At 35.9% G+C, this 21860-nt stretch overlaps 1 protein-coding gene across 2 annotated transcripts in view; it reads left to right on the forward strand.

Moving 5' to 3' along the window:
* Positions 1 to 21860, forward strand: part of FIGN (fidgetin, microtubule severing factor) — a 97678-nt gene that overhangs the window by 25527 nt on the left and 50291 nt on the right. The gene's annotated exons all lie outside the window — the stretch shown is intronic.

Genomic DNA, 21860 nt, shown 5'->3' on the forward strand with positions numbered 1-21860 from the left:
TCTTCCATATTTTCACTGCATTTAAATTCCCAGGAGAGGAAACAATCTTTAAGGACACTCCTTTTATTACATGAGTTGTCGGGGGTTTTTTCCTTGTTTTTTTCATTTAGTGTTTATGACTGCTGCAAATTTTATGTATTCAAGACAAATAGTTTATGTAACATTTTTTTCAGATAATAATTCCTTTACCGTGGTAGTAATTTGTGCATGGTCCAACCTCAACAATTTTACCATTGTCTCATCCTACTGTCATGCCATATTTACAAGAATTATTGTGTACAAAATAAAAATTATGTTGTACCTCAAGCTTGAGTTTGGGCAGTAAAAATTTATGAGACTAGGGAAGACAACAGACTACTTTTTTCTTCTTCTTTTTTTTTTTTCCTAGAGGTTTCAGTTTTCTTCAAAGAAGAAGCCACATATGAGAGGTTTTTTCCCCAATTTTATTTAAAATAGTTTTTTAGTGGTGATTATTAGTTCACTGTTGTTCATGGCATGTTGTTGATATATCAATATCTACAGAAGCTTAATCCCTTTCTCCAGATATGATTTTAACCAATTTATAAAAGTAACACTGCCAAAATAATTGTTTAATACTTCCTTTGTGGGTCGGTACATTTTTAATTCCAGTTCTTTCCTGCTACTGGTGCTTTTGCAATAATTTCCAATTGGAAATGTTTAATGTTTTCTTATTTCATATTTGGTTTTGTTTCCAAAGAGTCAGAATTAAAAAAAAATGAACTGAAGGTGAGCATACTCCAATATCTGTTTCTGAATCAAGGAAAGAAGAATGATTCCTGTCAATGTGCATTCCATTGTACAAACTTGTTTAAGTAACCAAATCTTCATGATTTTTAAATGTTTGTTGTAGTCGGGCTTCTAGGTGAATAAATTAGATAAAATTCTTAGTGTGCCATTCTTACTTGTTCTTATTAATTTTAGTTTTAGGTTCTGCTTAGAGATTTTTCCTTATTTAGCTTCTTATTTAGTCTGGTTGGCTTTTTGAAAATACAGAATTTATGAAAACTGTACCTTCATTGAACAATATTTTCAAAGAAAACATGTCACAGAGGTATCTGTGTTATTTTTTCCTGCATCTGAATGCTTTAAAAGCACAATTGGTAAATGCAAGTACTTGGAATACCCTTTGAACTGCATATATAGGTGTGGTGTGTGCTTGTTGGAGAGATGGTTAGTACCAAGAAATATCCTTTGTTTACAGGAAGTACTATCCCATGTTTGGGAACCTGTTCATACTGTATAATTTCTCAATATGCAAACTTATAGTCATGTTATAATTTTTAAATCTTTTTACAGAGTGTTCCCCAATTCTAAAAAGCTCCAATTATTTGTTTAAGCATATTTCAAGAGTTTTGGTGGGACTACTCATGCTGAAACTTAGGGACATGCTTAAGCGCTTTGCTGGGTTGAACTTTATGCTGGATGGTCCTTCTTGTTCCTCCTTTCAGACACAGATTTATTTTTTGTTGTGTTCTGGATAACTTGGGCACCAGTGGCACTTTCCATTGTTTGTGTTTTAAGTGATGGTTTAGATGTTCTTTGCTTTATGAAAATCAACACAAAGTTCAGTTACACAAACAGCAGATATGACATTAAAAATAAAAGAATGTAGGATGCATGTTCTAATCTGTGTGATGTCTCAGCTATCCAGATGTTATGGGAAAATTGAATAAATGTAAGTGAGATTCTGAATAATTGAATATATTGTTCTTATTTATTTGGATTACTGTAGCACTTGGAGGTCTCAACCAAGATGGTGACCTTGTTGTGCTGCTATTGTAAAAACATGTAGTGAGAGACTGTTCTGCGTCACAGAGGTTACATTCTAAATAGCTGAGATGCACAAAGGTTAATAGGGACTCAAAGAGGTGCTGAAATGTGAAGAGACTTGCCCAATGTCATATAGCAGGTCAGTAGCAGAGCCGTGAGTTAAGCCTACATCTCCGGACTCCTATTGCAATGTCCTATACACTAGATTGCCTCACCAATGAATAAACTATCTGACTTTAATAGCTATTGAGGGAAGTAATTGTCTTTGATTTAGCAGGGAATTTTGGACAGTGACATTTGACTGTGTTTCTACTTGGTTCTTGCATGTTGTAGAAACTATAGATATATAATTTGATAATATGGGAAAAAACATTAAATCATGACTGTTTTGTTTTCTTTTTTTGCATGCTTATTGTAAATTTAGTAAATAGTTTCTGAGAGGTGGACACTATTTCATAGAATGTTAGCAACAACTACTGTTTTGCACTTGTATTTTTGCTTTTTGGGTGTAGCATACCAAATCAGGCATAGAGCTTGACTGACTTGATTGGCTCCCAGGGAATAATGTTTTAATTACTCTGGCCAAGCCATCCTGAAGCCTGTATCCTCCTTATGACAGTTCCCTTCAGAAGCTACACTGCTTCATTTCAGTAACTTTATTACCATTTGGCTCAGAGATTGCTATTTCGCCTTGGCCACAGATTTCATCAGTTGCCCGGTTCACCTTTGTCCACACTATACTTGTGAAATGACCTGCTCCTTTAGTGCTTGTCAATAGTAAATTGCTGCATCCTCAGTGTCCAGGCTGAAGCACAGTAAAGAAACCAACTCTTTATTAAATTACTGTATTTTACACTTTTTTTTTTTTTTTTATTAAACTTGAATGTGAAAAGTCTTAATTACCATTTAATACCAAGTAATTAAAGCACTGTCCAGGGTCAGCTGTATAAAGTGCATCAGTTTGAACTGCCACCTGATTAATAGGCTTGGTGATATAAAAAGTTCAGCACAAAAGCATGCTCTGCCAGGGTCACTGCTTTAATAGCTGTGGAAAGTGCAGTTTTTGCTGTAATTCTGTTCTAACAATTGGATCAAAATAATAATTTGTGAGGTGTTCATGGTTGGTTTCTCCAGCGTGACGTCAGGTGAATTATTTGAGTTTGACGTCAGTTAAATTGGTTTTGTGGGATATATTGATAAGCAAACCAGTTTGGCTCAGATTTTTTCCTTAATTTCATTTACATTCTTCAAAGTGAACCATCAAGTGCAAAGTACCTTTTTTCAGCATTCTCTTCCAGATGAGAGTTAAATTTAGGGAAGAACGGAAGATATAATGTGTGCCTGTATTTTCATCTGTTTACATACATACAATTATCAGTATATTGTAGCTCAGGTACTGCATGCGCTTAGGCTTGTGTGTGCCTGTGATTGTGGTTTGGGAGTGTGTGCGCAGAGTTACACTGAATAGTTGGCTTAATAGCTATGGTTTTATATTTCTATGTCGGTATCTATCTATATGTGTGTGTATGTATATATCTGTATTGTATTCTGTTGTGAACACTTTCCCTGCACCATGCTTAGCCCCAGAGGCTCTGGTCTGCAGAATCATTTGAAAATTGTGCTGTGTTCACATTTAATATAGCAGGATTTTGTTTTGTTTTTTAAACTCTTAACAGTTTATTGATAGGGCCTGGGCAAACTGCGGCACTTTCAGATGACTCAATTAGCTTTCACCGGGCTCAGTGTGTGTGCAGCAGGCAGCCCATGCGTTAGCAATTGCAGGATGGGAGCCATAATGATTTTCACCTACTGACAGCTCCATAAGCATTAATTTTGACAACACCCTACAAGGTAGGTAAGCGTGGTTATCCCCACTTTATTACTACTGCCTCAAGAGGAAGGATTAAAGCCTCGATCCCACTGATAAGTGTGCATGTCCTTAGCTGTAAACATGTAGGCAGACTTAAGTATTTGAGTGGGAGAGCCTTTTCCAGCAAAGTTAAGGACATGCATTTTGAACAATTTTTCTATGTGAGCAGAAGATTCCCTTGCCAGAGCTAGGTTTTGGGTCTGCAATACTCGATTCTGACTTTGTTCTTTATACTACAGCACCATTTTCAAATAAACTTACAAATAGTGGTTTTTATTATTTATTACAATGATTACTTAATATATAATAGGGTGACAGTTTTCATATTTCCAGTGACAGCTGCTGGCAGTTGCATGAGTTATATGTTGTGAATTCACTTCAGTTTTGATGTCAATGTGGATCAGATCTTTTACTTTTTTTCATGTTGTTTTTTAATGCAAATTTTGTTTTCACCTATGCTCTGTATAGTCAGAGCACACAAGATTTGTAGGTGAGGTTTGGGTCTCTCCATGCCATATGACCTACTTCTCTGTAAAAGCACCTGTGAAGAGGATGCAGTTAAAGGCAACAGAGATGAAGTCAAGAGAAACAGTTCTCTTGACTTTTGTTACAACCTTATTTGAAAACCATGACTGCAACAGCTTGCCTAGCTATGAAAGGGGCCAATGTGCTTTTCTTCCATCCTGGCTGGAAAGATGAATCCCTCACCCCTACAGGCAGCCCAGCATTTCCTTGAGGGCATTTCTTGGCACAGCAGCCCTTGGGCTCCCTTGCTGCCTCCTGCTCTAGTAATCTCTTAGGCACTGGCTGCTGGCTCTGGGGACTGCATGAAGGTTTTAGAGGAAACTGGGATTTGTTTCATCCTATTCTTTGGTGTGAGCTGCGGGAGTTGGTTTGTGTCCAGCTTTACAAATGGAAAGTTGCATGTGTAGCACAGAACCATATTGCAACTGGTGCCGTGTGGGGCTAGCACAGTTGCCGCTGAGCTTGTGTTCCTTTTTCTCCGAGTGCTTGTAAAGCTTTCCTTTGACAGTTACAGAGTGCACGCTTTAAATAATAAATGGGAAATCCAACTTCCACTTAATTTTTTTTTTTGGCATTTTCTCATGATCTGCTTCTGTTAAGCATAAATATCTCCTGCTAGATGGGAATGAACGTGCTGATATATGTTCACAGGCTCTGAGATAGTGTTCAAAGAAGTAACAGGTTGTTTTATCAACCATATGCCTTTCAGTTTTACTCTTAAAACAAGACCAGCACAGCAATAAATTGAGACTTCAATTGTCAGAGTATTCCAGGTTGTGATAAATAGACACAGCAAGTCTAGCTATTTTCTTAATATTCCTACTATGATGAAATAAGTTTAGCTGAATGATTCTCGAGAGATGAACAATTTCATCATACTGAGCAAGGAAAAGAGACTGTTATGATGCTAAGTAAGTGATTCACTGATTAAACTATAGGAATTATACCTCAGCCTGTGCTGTAGTTGAAACTTTCTGTAAGACTGTTATAATATAGTGTTCTTTCATCTGATAGACAAAAGGCAATATCGAAATGTCAGTCATTCACATTTAAGCATTCATAATCACATTTCCAAAAGTGGCAAAATAAAGGGTGAAAAAAGCAGCTGGAGAAGCACTATAGCAGACTATAATTCATGTGGAAGTTGGATGGTATTACTGAAACTCCAAGGTTAACTTGTAAAAGGGTTAAATTTTGAAAAGATGGTGAGGCCAAAAAAGAAAGGATTGATTAGTGTATTTGAAGTTATTTTCAGTTCAGTCAGTAGCAAATTGATGACAATAATACCAGCCTTCTTTTTTTAAACTAGATCTAGGCTTCTGAAGTGTTTTCATATCCTCTGGTGATTCTGAAAATACCACTACAGGATTCCAGATCATCACAGCTAAAAAAACCTGGGAGGCAAAAATTGGTGTGATGACAAAATCCTCGTTGTTCTCTGACTCTGTCATTCCAGGACTTACTTAGACAAGTCCAAAACAGCCCTCCTGTGAATCAATGACAGACCTCTGAAAAACTAGAGCTCAAGTACTCTGTCTTTAAATATGTTAGTTTGTTACTCTCAGAGGTTAAAAAAACTAGCCAGTAGGCTAAAATTGCTCACTAACCCATGGAGAACATTTTTTAACAGGAACATGAAAATGTTCTGTGAAGCCTCTTTCCCTCCATACAGACAGAACTAAGTAAACTGACACAGGGTGGGTTTTGTTTTGTTTTGTTTTTTTTATGTTCTGGAGAATGCTCATGTACACAGACTAATGCATGACATTTTAGCCTTTCTGAGCAGGCAAAGGTTAGTAACTGGGGAAAAAAAGTATTTTAAAGATTGATACTGAATCTAAATAAATATTTGAATACAAATATTTGAATACTTTTTAACAATTACAGCCTGACAAATTTTTTGAGGTACAAGCTTATGAGTGTAGATGTATTTCTGTTGAGTGAAGTGAGTACATGTAAATTCTAATACTTGTTTTTTCTAAAAAATTAAAAAGAAGAAAGAATTTGATGAACAAAACATCAAACTCTTTGATTCTATTAAGAAATGTCACCATTTACCTAAGTAAAACTATTAAGCCGTAACTTGTATCTTTTCTTTCACCTTGGTGTGCGTCTAGGATAACAGTTCAAGCAAATCCTTTTCATGTACATAATCACAGGCTACAATGAATTACAATCTGTTTTAAAAAAAAAAAAAGTCCATTAAGAAATCATACCAGATGAACAACCACTAAACTAGAAAACCCGACGTATTAAGTGTTTCAGGCTTCACGTAGCATTTAACAACACTTAGAAAAACATTAATAATAACTTATGGAAGTATCCAAAGTAATTCAAATTAGAGGAAAAAGAGCATGCAACTTAACCAAGCCTATGTCCTTCTCAGTAGAGGAGAACATTGAAGCCTTTGCACAATCTTATGAAAAAATGGAGGATGTTAAAGTAATGGTTTACTGACCAGGAACTGACCACACAATACTGCAAGCCAGTTGTTAATGTAGAAAAATTGTTTGTCTTCTATTAAAAAATTAGACGGAGGGAGAAACACAGTGTCTAAACAAGTTACTGAGTTCTTGCATGGCATTGCAGCTGCCAAAAACTATCCCTTGTAGCCTGTTCTCTAAAGTATTGAGCAGTTGAGGTATGCCAGCCTTTTCAGGTACCAAAACAGTGGATGCACTGGCCAGGAATCTAGTATCTGGAGGACCTAAGTGAGACAGGAACATATATCTGAAATAAAATACTTTTGCAAGTGTAGTGACCATAACAAGGAGCATGCAAACTTATATTGAAGACCTGCCTGTCTGTCTCTTGGCAGAGATCAGTAGTGGATGGTAGTGTTAGAGCTCACAAGTGCACAGAGGAGCTGCAGGCACTGCGGCAGAAGGAGCGTGCGCCCACAGTGCCATAGGCACTGCGGGACTGGACTGCAATGCTCAGCAGGGTGTTTAGTTTCCAAAGGGATGTAACTCTCTTTGCACTGTGCAAAGCTACTGAATGAGAAATGAAGTTTTAACTGATTGCCACCATGTCTAGCCATTGAAGCAGACATTTAGGGAGGTACTTTTTTAATACAGCAGACAATTGTTAGTTATTAGCTGGAAATATGCTAGTGAATCTAATAGGAATAAAATAAGAAAGGATTCCATAGAAATTGCTCAAACTATCACACTTAATAGGCAGTGATAATCCTTCTGTAGTTTTTTAATCACTTTATCAGCTTCTGAAGAAGTAATATTTTTCCCCTGTCAAATTTTATAGATTGGAAGTGCCTTAAAATTGTAATTTCTAGTAAATTTAAGTAGAGTTTCTCACAGGGATATGTATGCTGCCGTGAATACTGAATGGGAAAGTTTTAAAAAAGAAATAATTGTGAAAGTAGAACCTTCCAAGACACAATCTTTGTAGACTTGGTCAGTGGCGAGAGTCTTGCTTGTGGTAACTCCAAACAAGTTGTGCAGGTGAGAAATATGGTATTTAAGGGTAGATAATACCCAAAGATAAGGGTATGGTAGACTTTATTACAAGAGGGGCTCATGAAGTATAAATTGGTGTGGTGGAAGGGAAGTTTCTGTTATCTTAACAATATTTAATGACAGTTAAGAAGGGCTGAGGAATGCAGGCAAAGGTGTTGGCAGTGTGCATCTGCTCATGGGACACTTGACAGGAAGCCAGATTCTGGGGTTATGTTTCTGGAGCTGCAGGAGCGTGGCTCTGAGACACTGTTGTTGTTAGCATCTTCTGGAAATTCTGTCTCTGCATCATTCCTACTCTGTCATCAGAGTTCTCTATCCCTGGTGGTCATGGTGGTGATCACCTTCTGGACGCTGAGCAGCAGCAAATGCTGATTGTAAGAGCTGTACCTCTGCTAAATTAATGGTAATTGGAGAGAGAGTTGGATAAATTAAAGAGAGTGATTGTCCATTGGTATGGGCTGCCCAGGGAGGTGGTGGAGTCACCATCATTGGAGGTGTTCAGGAGGAGACTTGATAGGCTGTGTGGTTGCATGGTTTAGTTGATTAGGTGGTGTTGAATGATAGGTTGGACGCAATGATCTTGAAGGTCTCTTCCAACCTGGTCTGGTCTGGTGTGGTCTGGTCTATTCTATTCTATTCTATTCTATTCTATTCTATTCTATTCTAAATGGGTGACTGGAGAAAACTACTATGAGTTTTAGTTGCTTGGATGCCATGTTTTGTATCATTTTCAGGATAGCTTTTCAGTACCAATCTTTGTGTTGCTTATGCACTAAAAGCCTCATTCAGGAAAACCATATGTAAGTACATAAATAAGCTTTAACTTTTTAAATTGAAATGCTTCTCTAGACACAATCCAGCAATTTTTATATTTTATTTTTTTTTTACATGTTAGACAAGGTCATGTACTTATGAAAAAACAAACAAGAATATTTTTACCGCTACAAACCTTTGTGTAGGTAAATGCATCATTATCTGAAATCTCTGTTCTTAAAATGAAAGTGTGTGTGTGACGTGTGAAGTCTAGTGCTTTGAAAGTAATCAGAATGTAAAATAATAAAGTTACATGTAAAACTGCAAATATGAAACAAAACATTTTCAGTAGCATGTAAATGCTTTTTGGAAATGTCAAAGAATATTCCCTAATATGTTACTGTGTGTTACATTTCCACATACACTGCAATCATTTAATTCTGAGAACTGGCTTCAAATACATCAAAATTAGGAACCCTTTTGTACAATCTTCACATTCAACTCTTATTGCAAATTGGTAATTAAAATATGTACCATTACTGTCTTTATTAAAAAATTCTGGGTTTTTAACAATACAAAAATACTAAAGCATATGAAGTTGTTATTTTGAGAAACAGGGAAAGATATTCTTGCCTAAATTCCACAAATGGAAAAAAACCCAACCAAATAAACACTGAGCAGATTTTCACAGGGACAGTCAACCTTCTTAAAGGATTGGTGTTTGAATGTGGGGCAAAGGAAATTGCAAAATTAAGGTGTAAGAGACATCATTCCTATTTTGGGAAGATAGTAGAAAAATTAAGGGACTTTTATTGCTGTTTTATTATACAGGGGAGTTTTTTCACTTTTGCATGATTTGATTTTATTTAACCCCCACCAGGTTCTTAAGCCTTGTGTTTAATGGTACAAATCTGGGCAGAGTGGGTAAGAAACTGTATTCAGTGAGATCTTCCAAAATGTTAATAGTACATATTTTAAGTTTTGGATGTTTGTGTTTTAATTCTGCAGCTTGTTATCTCCCCCCTCACTAACTTTCTTTCTCTGTGCCTTATGTCTGGTATATCAAGAATGTCCATCTAAATGCTATCAACACTTTACCACTTAGTACATTAAAGTAAGGACTGTGAACTGTTGGGTGGGGCAGGTTCATTACTCACTGACACCTTTTGGGGTACTGGAATGAAATGCTCATCTGATGTACCCAGATCAGACTCACCCATGATCCACATGTGCTAGATCGTCTACACAAAGTACATTGCCCTGTATTGTGTACAAAATATTGCGTTGTAGAAATAAAAGTAGTTTGGCATTTATATGCTGGTAAATAAAGGGCCAAACTAAATTTTTCAGTTTTGTACTGCCTTAATTTGACTATTTCTACTCAGTAAAATTCCAGGATTAAAACAGCAATGCTGCAAACATGTTACAGTCCTGAACTTCTTTTCCAGTGTTGCTGTGACACTTGTGTTCTGTAATTTGCCATCATTTCATGACATCTAAATAGTGGGTTGCAGCAGCAAGGGCAAGCATCAATACAGTTGGTATACAACTGGTATTTAATAACAAAGTAACAAGCATTAATTACATTTTGCTATATTTATTTGGCAGTTTTAATTGTTTCTAAAGAAAATTATGTTGTTTTGTTTTGGATAAAATCTGATTGCTTTAAATGGGTTTTGTCTTCTTGTCTTGTACTTTTTGCAAGCAGAAATGAAGAGGAGACCCAAGTCTTTTAGATTCTATATCTGTCTTGGTACTAAAGAAAACCTATGTGTATAATGAGAGTCTCATTGTTAGGGAACAAGTGTGTAAACAAAGGTATGCAAGTAAGGGAGCAACTCCATGGAACATTTAGCTATTGCCTCATCTTCATTGCCTAAGGACATTTAAAAAACCCCCCAAAATTTAAAAACGAATGGGGTTTTTCACTTGCACTTTTCTATATCCTGTGGTTAATTGAAAATACTTAAAAGTTATATTAAAAGGAGTCATTCTGTGCAAAAATACAGGCATATGAATTAATAGTTGCGGTTACTTTTAAGGGTTGGTTTGACAGAACTTCACCTGATGCTCTATCCAAACCAGCAAGCTTCACTTAGTTTCAGCCCCAAATTACTTTGTCCGACACAAGTAGAAGTTTCCTCCAATTCAGCAAATCAACCCCAAGTTTGTGTGACAGTGAATAGATGAGGTGAGCTGATGAGGGTGTGCAAGGTAATGCAATCAAAGTGGCAGGTGAGGCAGCTCTCAGTGAATGGATTTGAAGGACTAAATGTCAGGGTTTAGAAACAGAGGAATTGCCATAGTGGATCATGGCTCAAATCTATCATGGAAATATCTCAAGATTGTCAGTAGCTATCAGAAAACATGTTAGAGAAAGGTGTATAAAAATTGTAGTAACATTCAAAAACAAACTGAGTGAGAATGATATCAAGCCTAGATCTGTTTTTAAAAAAATTGTGTTTCCTGAAGTTTTCTTTTGGTAATCTTAACCCAAGGCAGATAATTTTGTTATAACTGAATTGCACACACATCAGACTGGTATGAGTTTTCTTTCCTTTTTTTTAACTCCCTGTAGCTGTGGATTAATGAAGTTAGGCAATGCATTCCCTGCAAACTATTAACTTATCAGCCTGTAGACACCAAGACTAAGGACTATTCTTATTGTAATCAAACAGCATAGTTGAGTTTGGGACATTTGTTTTAGGTTAGATATAGTGGCAGGTTTAACTGTAGGGAAAGCTGAGCCTGCCTGTACTAAAATTTGCTCTCTTACAAGGACTGAATAACACTTAAACGTTACAAATATATGTGATTCACAGTATCACAGTATCTTGGTCTTTAAAGTTTTAAAAATTATGTTTCTTTTCTTGTTTCACTGTTTTCATCAGTGTAAAGATCATAGGTCTAATTTGATTATATTTTGGTAAATAGTTTTTATTTAATTTTATTTTGGTAATCTCTTAAATGAGACCAGGTCACCTTGCACCATGCAATATTTCAATTTACTGCTAAAACTTAATGCCATCTTTTTATCTTTCTCTGAGTGGATGTCAGAGGATGTAACATTAATATGACAGGCATCTCTAGTATTTCACAAATGGCCTTAAAAAAAAAAATCTTAAAAAAAAACCTCTCACAAAACCCTAGGAATTAAAAATTCATAGTAGGATAGTGAATTTAGTTACCTTTCTCAAATGTTGAATGGTTTTCCGTTTATGTATCTTATCTATTACATGACCTACTCTTTGTCAGACAAGGCTATTAAAAGCACAGGTAGCTTCCTCAGGTTGAGTATGTTGTTCTTTTCCTGGGGTGGGGTGGGGTGATGTAGAGATTTCTGTGAAAAGGAACTGAAGATAATACCCTAAAATAAGGCTGGCAGCTTTTTCAGTGGGTTAGAGTTCACTATTAAAAACAGGGAAAGCTTGGATTTTATGCTGCTTTGTAATTTTTTTTCTTGTTTACCTCACTTTCTGTGCCTTAAATATTAGTTTGTCTTTTTTTCACAGCTCTATAGGAATGCTAATTTTTATATATGGTAGGACATACAAGATGCTTAGTGCTTAAACATGTGAGGATGACGTTTTGACATTCTTTGATACTTAAGGATAGGAGAACTCTAGTTAAACTTCTGAACACTGAACATTAGAAATTTCAATGTCTAATAATTCATTGGATTAATTGTACCATTAGATTAAAGCATAGGAGAAGAGGAGGATGACTGTGGCGGTGTGTAGGATGTATCTGTGAGCTGAAATAATAATGAAATGGTCTGGATGATATAGTAAGTATGTTTCAGCTCTGAATATTCATGTCCAAAACTGGATTAAGCTATTAGTGAAACCTGGTATCTAATTTATATGTAGTAGTTTCAGAACACAGGAGGGGAACAGACCTTCAAGATCATCAGTCTAGTCATCTGTTATTGCAGACACCCTGTCATATAACCCTTTCCTAAAATCATTGAGATCCATAAATTTATGGGGCTCCATGCTTTTTATTGAGTATCTTCACAAAATTGGTATCTTATTTGGCAAAAATCAGTATTAAAAAATTCTCCTGTATTAACAGAGTAGAATTTTAGAAGTTACTTGCTATATAAACTTGCCAGATAATTAGTTTGATAGAGTTAATTCATTCCTAGTTTCTAAAACAAGTGCACAAAGAACTGCTACCACTCTCATTGAAATAGTTCTCTTTTAAGTAAGGAACAAATGCAGACCTGCCCTCAGTGTAGCCATCTCCCCTGGAATTAGGTGATTATAACAGACTCCTTAAAATGTTGGCTAAGATAGGTGACTTTCCAGGCAGATTTAATGACCTTTACCACAACCAAATGATGCTGTTAAATTTCCTCAGCCCTTTAGACTCAATAATTGTATATTGTTTGTTTTGGTTATTATTGTGGGTTCTTTTTAATTCACATATGCAAATGTAAAAATCCATCAGCATATGACAATATGTAGACTTGTGGCAGGCCCAAGAAGACCTTGGGTTCATAAACCAGTGGCTTTATTATGTAATGCTGCATAAATGCTGTATTTTCATCTCTGACAGATATAATCCTGAACTTGTATTTTTCTTGTTGCTTAACTGTTTCAGAACATCATGTCTGAGAGAACACATCAAAATGGAAATTGCTTCTGCAGAGGCAGCAATAAATATTGCTTGGGTATATTGCATCGTTGGGCTCCATGTGTTTTAGGATGTTCTCAATTCTCTTACCCTAATCAACACTGTAAATACATGCTGCATTTCCTGGTTCTCCATTTGTTAGATTAATAATTTGGACCTTGCAGTTTCTACCATATATTTTGATTCTTTACTGTATATAGTCATGGTTATTTAAGAGCATCCTCTAACAAAATCACTCTAAAACCTCCTGCAATTTTCAACTACTCAAAGAAAGGAAAAATATTCAAATTCTGTGCTTTATATGTGTGGCTAACTAGTAGTTATTTGAAGAATAACTAATCAATCTTTTGCATGACAATAAATCTAAGTCTGTATCCCTGTTACACACAAAAATTTGACATCTCATTTAAACATTGAAAGAGGTTGTGTTTTGTTTTGTTTTGTTTTTATAAAGTTACCATATAACCTCCAGCAGAGATTAAAATAATTTGTAATGCATTATTAAAGTATATCAATATTTGCAGTGATGTAGTACTTAAACCAAATTAATTAAAAGAGCAAAGGGCAAATATGTCTGATTCTGATAGTTCTGTGCAGGAAGTTTTAGGCAAAGTTGATGACATATTGCTTCTATTCAGTATTCCCATAAAGGATTTAGTTTAAGTAATTTCTTCTTTAAAGTCTTTATAAACATGTAATTCATGTCCCAATTTTTTATCCACTCTCTGCTCCATGCCATTGAGTTAGAATAGAGTCAATCATAGTTCCCTATCTTGTCTTTCAAGTGAGCATAGTACTGTGACAGCCACATATCTTATTTAGTTTTAGTACCCTTTATTGTGTCAGTGATACCATTGTGTTTCCTGTGGAGCCTGTGTACACTTAGGAATAACTTTCCAGCACCAGACATAGTATATACCCATTTTCTATTGTATACTTTCCTCCATGGATCAATATGGATTTTAATTAACATCCTATCAAAATTATAGTTGTGCTCAAAGGGCTCCCTCCCCTTTTATCTTGCCAGGAACTTGGTCTTCAACAAGTTCCTCTCATACTAGTCATTGTCAAGAGCAGACAAATTTGAAATCCCTTTTCATTTATCTTGAGGCAAAGACACTTTTCTTTCTTTCCTTTTCAATAAATATGCACAGAAGTTTGCTAGCTGGGGGGATAAAGCTTCAAGCCTGGTATAAACATCAAAGCTGACTTGACAGAGATTCTTGGAAGTTTTCACCATATTTGGAGTGTTGTGACACTATTTCATTCAACTGCTTTTCCACATTGCATTACATTTATAACCCCCTTGCAGGTTTCTTGGCAGATGAAGAGAAAGGGTGGCCATCAGTAGAAAGTTGGATGATGATTTTGAATGAATGAGGATGAAGATGAACTGTTAGCCTTAAAGCTTATATGAGGTAGTCAGAATATGAAGAGCTGTGAAGTAGGTCAGTACTTTGTCTTCTTTTTACATCAGTTGTTCTGCAGAACTGCATTTACAAATGTTTAGCTTATATTCACACATAGCATGATATTTCTTTGTCTCCTTCTTGACTATACACTATCTGAGAGTATATTCTGTTGTTTTATCCCTTCTGTTATGTAGCTTTTGAAATGTCTTGCTCTAATAAGCATCTGATGGATCTCACCAGGAGTCTTGGCTTCATCTTTAGTCTTCATTCTAACAATTCTGCCTACAGTACATACTGTTCACAGGGTAGATCTCACATGTTGCTGTTCAGCTGCCAGGCTCTTGAGTAATAAACCCTGCATTTAATTTTTGAATTAGCTTAACACATGATTTTGGGAGTGTTCTTACCCCAATAGAAGTCAGTCCGGTGCCACATCCTTGACCATGGCGGAAGAGTGCACAGCACCCTGGGAAATTAGTTTGTCACTAAGCACTCAGTATCATAGGATGCTTGTGAAAAATATGCTTTGTCTGGTAATATCTTCTTGAAGTGGAAGAGCTTTATAGTGCTCCGTTTTGTTCTTTCATATGGGATTTAGAAACTTGCCCATTTATTCTACAGGGCCATTTCTTTCCAAGGTTCTGTAACATTACTTCTAAAAAAAAAACAACAAACCAAGTTAGCGTTCCACACAACTTCAAATTATATTCAACCAGCCTAATCATGCATTTTATTGCTTAATCCAGTTAGACTTTCAGATGCTTTGCACTGTTACTTTGACTTAAGTAGTCAAATCCAGTATTAATCAAAGCCAGAAAACCTAATTTCTATGACTGGATTGTGTTTTAATGTTCAATTGTCTAAATAACATGGTTTTATTACTTGCCCAAGCTTCCTTTAGTTAAAAAGATAAACTTGATGCCTCATGTTTTCTTCCTTTCTGAAACTGAAATAGAGTGTCTTATTCCTCCGATGTCATAATACTCAGCAATTCCAGGATGATTGTTTGCATCCTTTAAGATTTGCAACTAATGTTTTCCACTGTGAAAAGACAGGCAACACTATGTGCAGTGGGCAATGGGAGTGTTATTAGTACCATATATACACTATCTATTAATTTCTTTCTATGCATATTCTCTGATAGAACTTTAAAAATTGCTGCCACTTGCCTGCATTGATGGGGAAAAAAAGTAATGATACTCCTGTGTTTTAACATGTATTGGAATCCATCTAGGCAATGTTTTCAGTATCTACATTGTTGTTATCCATTAAATCCATTAGATTTGAGGATAAAACTGTAGATCACTCCCTTAGAACAACTTTTGCTTAATAAGTTGTTCTTTATCAGGTATTACTCTCAGCTGTTCTGTCACTGATACAGCTAGTGCATATACAGCATCACTGGCCTGGATGTCATTTTGGTAGGACCTGCTGTCTCAGCAGAATGAGAATATTAATCTTAAACAAGTGTATTTTTTTTCCAAGCAATGTAAACAAATCTATCCTACTTAGAACTGTGATGTCAATATCTCGTATGGCCTGCGTTGACTTATTCATTGTGTTTTTTGGCATACAAGACAACCCTCAACATTCCATTTATGGCCTTTTGGTGGTGGTGGTGGGCAATCCAGGCCTTTTATTTCTGGCCCTTATCTTAGATATGCTTTCAGACCCTGAATAATTTTAATACATACTTAAATGTACATTGCAAAATAACTTAGAAATTCCTGTACATTTATACACAGACCAATGCTGCACTGAAAATTTGCTCCTTGGTAATATAAGGCGTGTCTACTCCAGTAAGTTTGCTGTAAGTTTTGTCCAGAATGAAACAATATTTTCCTGGTGTTCTAGAGAGTGTCTACAAATTTCTGAAGCTTTTCAGGCTTTGACCTCAGCTTGCAAATCTTCTACTGATTGCTGAAAATGAAAAAATATCCAAAACCTTATATCCACCTGGGATGAAAAGGAAGTTTGCTGAGCACTTTCAGCAAAGCACAGAGCTTAAGACCCATTTAAATCAGTGCTGGGTTCATTTCAATAGCAAAGCATCTTAAGACTTATTTAATGGAATTTTTTTTGTTTTATCAGTGCTTAGGATATTTGTTTAAATGCTAACATTTCAAGATCAGCAATATTCTCACACACCTATAGAAAATGTAAAGGGTTTCTGATGCAAATCATAACAAAGCAGTGAAACATTGACTTACTGATGACTTTCAGTAGAAACATTTTGCTCAGGCATAAATTAACTGGTTTAGATGTAAAGTTCTTTACATATGTTCCTCACTCCAAAGCTCATTCCAAAGCATCATTATACCTGTTGTTTATCTGATAGAGCTTGCCATTGATAGCCTCACAATGAAACCAGCTTTTTCATTTAACTTCTTTGCTATATTTGTTGCTTCTCTCTTGTTTGTTTAGCTTTAGCTTTTGAAAATTCTGATCTGTGTTCAGAGCTTTCTGGACATGTGCTCTTGCTTTTAACCCCCCTCCAGTCCAAAATGGTATTATCCAAGTAAAAGTCTTTGTAATTTTCTATGTCATTGAAGTTATCTGACTGACAGAAAGTGCTAAATTTATTTTTTTTAAAAAAAAAAAAGGTATTCACTGCTTTTTTTTGAATAATTCTTCTTTGCTAGTGGCACCACTGTCATTTCTTTGTCCCTACAATACATGCTCTGTGGGTTCTTGCTGATTGTCTGCAAAATAATGCAATTGTTGTCTTTTATCCCCCCCGTACATTAATCTGTGTATTTCCATCTGATAGTTTTCAAACCAGGTACAACTCCAAGAAATGTTTTTGTTAAATTCCAGCTTGAAATCTGTATGCTGTTCTAGCCAGTGCTTCTTGAAACATTTCTTGTAATATTTTGAGTTCTTTCTAATGTTAAAAGGCTGTTAGCTTCTCTAAGTATTCATCCTGTCCTTCAGACAATTCATGCCTTTAATAACATCCACTAAACTGCATGGTTGCTTCTTTCAGTCCAAGATCAATTCTAAATCCACTTCTTTCTGGTTTCAGTTTGAACAGTTATCCTAGTTGTTTTTGTTTTCCTTTATCTCACATGTGCGGAGAGCAGCATTCTTCAAATTCTGGAATAACTTCATATCCACCTTCAGCTGACTTTATTGAAAGCTGACTACCTTTCTCTTTTGCTGGCACCTTTGTCCTGCAGATACAGAATTTTGTTCATTCACTATTTTGGGAAGTAAAGTTGGGCGAGCACCATATTTCAGTACCATTTGTCTCTAGTCTCCTCATCACTTGTAAGCCTGTTGTCATTGTCCCAGTAGTCCATTGGCAGTCTTTGCATGTGAGGGTGAGTTTCCATTAGTTTCTGTCTTTGCCAACTGTAGACCACCACAATAGCCACAAAAGTTACATGATTGTCTAGACCTTAAGCCAGCATTATTGGGCAAAATGTGGCTGTGAAGGATGCCTGAGTGGGGCTACACCCAAGCACATTGAGTATTATTCTGTACAATCATGATGTTACTTAGTACGGTCCCTGCACCAGTGCTTGTGTGGTTAGGTACAAGATCATTCTTCAGCTTATCTGGAAAAAAAGCATGTAAGTGGATCCTGAGTACCAAATTTATGTTACTGATGCTTTGTTCATCAAAATCCTTTTTAGGGGATTTGATCTGATTTAAAATATTGGTTGCGATACTAGAGAATCATACTTGTAGGTATGTTTTTAATTGTTTCAGTTACAAATCCTAAAGTGTGCATTAGGTTTAATACAAAGTACTTCAGAAATGGGTTTAGCAGGTTTTTGTCAAAAGATATCCCCTCTGTCCTAATCACAGTTCTTCTGGTACCCATTTTACTTGACAGCTCTCTAGTATAGTCATGAGATGTCATAGAATTTTTGAATACTTTTTTAGGAAGAATAGTTTTATTTGTCAGGTTAATAATAAAGAAAAAGGAAACCCTAAAATATAATGCAAATCTGATAATTAGCATTTACACATCCCAGTACAAAGGCAGTCAACTCTAAACTGAGCCCTACTAAGACTCATCACAGAATTCTTTTTTTATAAGAAATAGAAATCATAATTGAATATATTACAGGACATTTACCAAAATGAAATTATTTATATAGTTGTCTTTGGGACAATGGGGATCACAGTAAAGGGTCAAACAGTCAATTTCATTAAATAAATTACACTTAAGCCTCTGTAATATGTTTAACTTATGAAAACACATATTCATATATTTGTGTAGTTCATACAACCAGGACATCTTATAAATGGTAGCAAAATAACAACTCTGTAGCTGTTATTTCCATTAACCAATGGAAGAGACTCAGGCAAACTTAAACATAACTGCCCTTCCTTCTCAAATCTTAAATCTAACATGCCCTTCTCTTCACGTAATTTTTTTGGTGATCTTGTGATGCCTTTTTCTAGGCATTCTGGAGGTGACCTCACTTTTTAATACAAATATTTAAGAAAAAAAATTACTTAGCCAATGTTTAAAGAAAAAAAACCCCACCAACTCAAATGGACTGTAGAGAAGATGTATTTGATATTAAATGGATGTGCTATAAAGAGTTCAAACATTCTTTGTCCACACTAGAATTAAAGCACATTAGTTGAAAGGTTTACAGAGCTTGACTTAAAAATACTGCCGTTTCCTTTTTTTTTTTTTCCCCTTGCAAAAGCCCAGTTGCCTCTTGTGGATCAAGTTGGTGCCATCTAGGAAGGTCCTGCCCTCAACCATTAGTTATTTCTCTCAATTGGAAGTTGAAGAAAAGTACTACAGCTGATGTAAAGGAAATTTTAACCTGAGGTGTTTTGCTTTGTATTGAAGCAGATCAAAATTGCTCCTGTCTTAGGTAGGAAAGGTTGTCTCCAATGGATGGGCAGATATTAGGAGCCAAATGTGATAAATATTTGAAACAGTTGGGTCTGCAGCTCTACTCATGTCTCTTGTGCTAAATGAATTCTCTTAGTAAGGCTGTGTATTTTTTTCCAAAGTAAGAATGCAATAGGAGTTCATAATTCATAGAAATTAGTTATCATGGTGCTACTGATGCAAATTTATCCTAAATCACAGACTGGGAGCTATGCTATTAGTAGTTCACTTCGCTGTTAGTTCACACAATATATGTAAATAACATTTAGATGTCTTTAGTAGGATTCTACTCAGCTTAGTTGTTGCATCTTGTCTGCATGTAAGAATAAATTTTATTTCAGTGGTGACTTTCCACTATATTTTTTGTTCATTATTGTTTAACCAGAGAAAATTAACATCAATGGTTTACATGCACATATGTATATGTGTCTGTGGATGCATATATATTTGCATACAGGTATGCATATATATACATGTACGGACGTGCGTGTACACTCCTTTGCAATTGTATCTCAAAGCATCAAAAGTATAATTAAAAATCCATAGAATAAGGTATGCATTAAACCTGTGCATTACACTGTATTGCTGATGTTAAAAAAAAGCTTTTCTAGTATTAAGACCAAAATTGACTATCAACATTCAGTATCACTAGTCCTCCCCCTTCCCTATGAATTTAGTGCTTAATATGATTCTTTTGGCTTTAAAATTGAGGAATTTTATTAGTTGCTAAAGCTATTCAGTAAGAGGGTATTTCAAAAAGAAAGGTAAATTGTAAAATTCAGCTGGGACACTTACTGAACTGTTGGTATTGTTTTGTCAAAAACTGATTTAAAATGAACTAGAAAATTGCCGAACCATCAAAGTGTGGGATATGGGAAAGTTAATATATTAAAGAAACACTATCATGAGAAGAAGAAGTGCCATTTTAAAAATGATATTTTAAGAAATTCACTTATATAGAGAATAGGGCAAAATCATAATCTTTTATGAGCCCAATAAAGACTGCACAGATACTGCCACTTGATACAATACCTTTGTTATTGAACTTGGAAAAAATCTATTATGAAGGGCTTTTTTTTTTTCCCCCCTTTTTTTTTTTTTTCTGTAATATAGGTTTAGTTGGCTTTTTAACTTAAAAAGATGATGGTACTGTAGTAAGTGGACTGGCTAGGCTGCTGCATAATACCCTGCACCAGCATTTGTACGCAGTAGTGTACATTTGAGCAGGTGACTCAAGCCAGAGTGCATCGGTTTGATGTGTGGTTATTGCACTGGCTGTACTGGCAATCCATGTGACTTGGCAGCCACATAGACATATAGTAGTGTTTGTTTTGAAGACAACCTCACTGTTTTCTCTTCAGCAAAACTTCAGGATGTTAGTTTTGTTTTAAAGACAGGCTGTGCAAGTATCCAAACAGGAAGTAAATCCTTCTTAGTTTATTTGATGTGGTTTCTTGTGACTGGACCACTGTGTGGGATGTTCATGTGACATTTTGGAAGACCAAAAAATGAGATGTCATTTTACTTTAGCTCTCTTGTTAATGTTTGTTTAAATAGCTAACTCAGGCATGTAGAGTACAGACAAAAGATAAGAATGATTGGTATTTGTACTTTGTATTTGTGTAGCTGGTGGTTCCTCTGAAAACTACCTGGTGATAGTAAGACAAGCTCAAGTATTTGCATTTCCTAGCCTTCTTACCAGGTGACTCCTTTCTACTTAAGTCTTTTCTTATATTTCCATGGTCATGATATGTAAGTCACTGCAAGGGTGTGAGCTGTTTAATTCCTGGTAACTTACAGAACTATAAAAGCTTATTATGGTGTGTTGATAATATGGATTTTCATGCAAAGTTCAAATACAAGAAAATAGTGCTCTCGCTTAAGAAAATAAAAAGCTGCCCTTAAAGGGAAAACCAAGCTGAAAAAAATTCTCCCTGAAATTGTAATCTACAGTGATTTCAAGCACCATCTAGGATTATTGCATCTGAAGCATAACAATGAGACCTTTTTGAAGTCAGTTGGTTTTGCTTATATGACAATATTTTAGAGAAAATCCAAATATTGTCAGTGTTGGTAACAAAATTCTTATTGGCTTTGATGGACTCTTGGGTTTAACTCCACTAACCAACTGCTCTATGTGGTCTGTGGCAGCAGTACTGCTTCCTTTCCCACATAGTGTCACAGTGGCTCTGGCTTTCAGTTTCTCAAGAGGGAGTAAGAGTGCAAATTCCATGCAGCGCAGGAGGGCATTTGCTGGAAACACCTGCACTGATTCTGAGTGAGAGCAGAGGAGGGCAATGAAGCTGGTGAAGGGCCTGGAGAATAAATCTTAGAAAGAGCGACTAAAGGAGCAGGGGCTGTTTAGTTTGAAAAAGAGGAGGCTGAGGGGAGACCTCATTGCTGTCTACTTACCTGAAAGGACATTGTAGAGAGGCTGGTGCTGATGTATTCTCCCAGGTAATTAGTGAACAAGAAGGAATGGTCTCAAGCTGCTACTGGGTAGGTTTAGACTGGACATTAGGGAAAAAAAA

This window comes from Dryobates pubescens, chromosome 2 (assembly GCF_014839835.1).
Source record: "Dryobates pubescens isolate bDryPub1 chromosome 2, bDryPub1.pri, whole genome shotgun sequence".
Lineage (NCBI taxonomy): Eukaryota > Metazoa > Chordata > Aves > Piciformes > Picidae > Dryobates > Dryobates pubescens.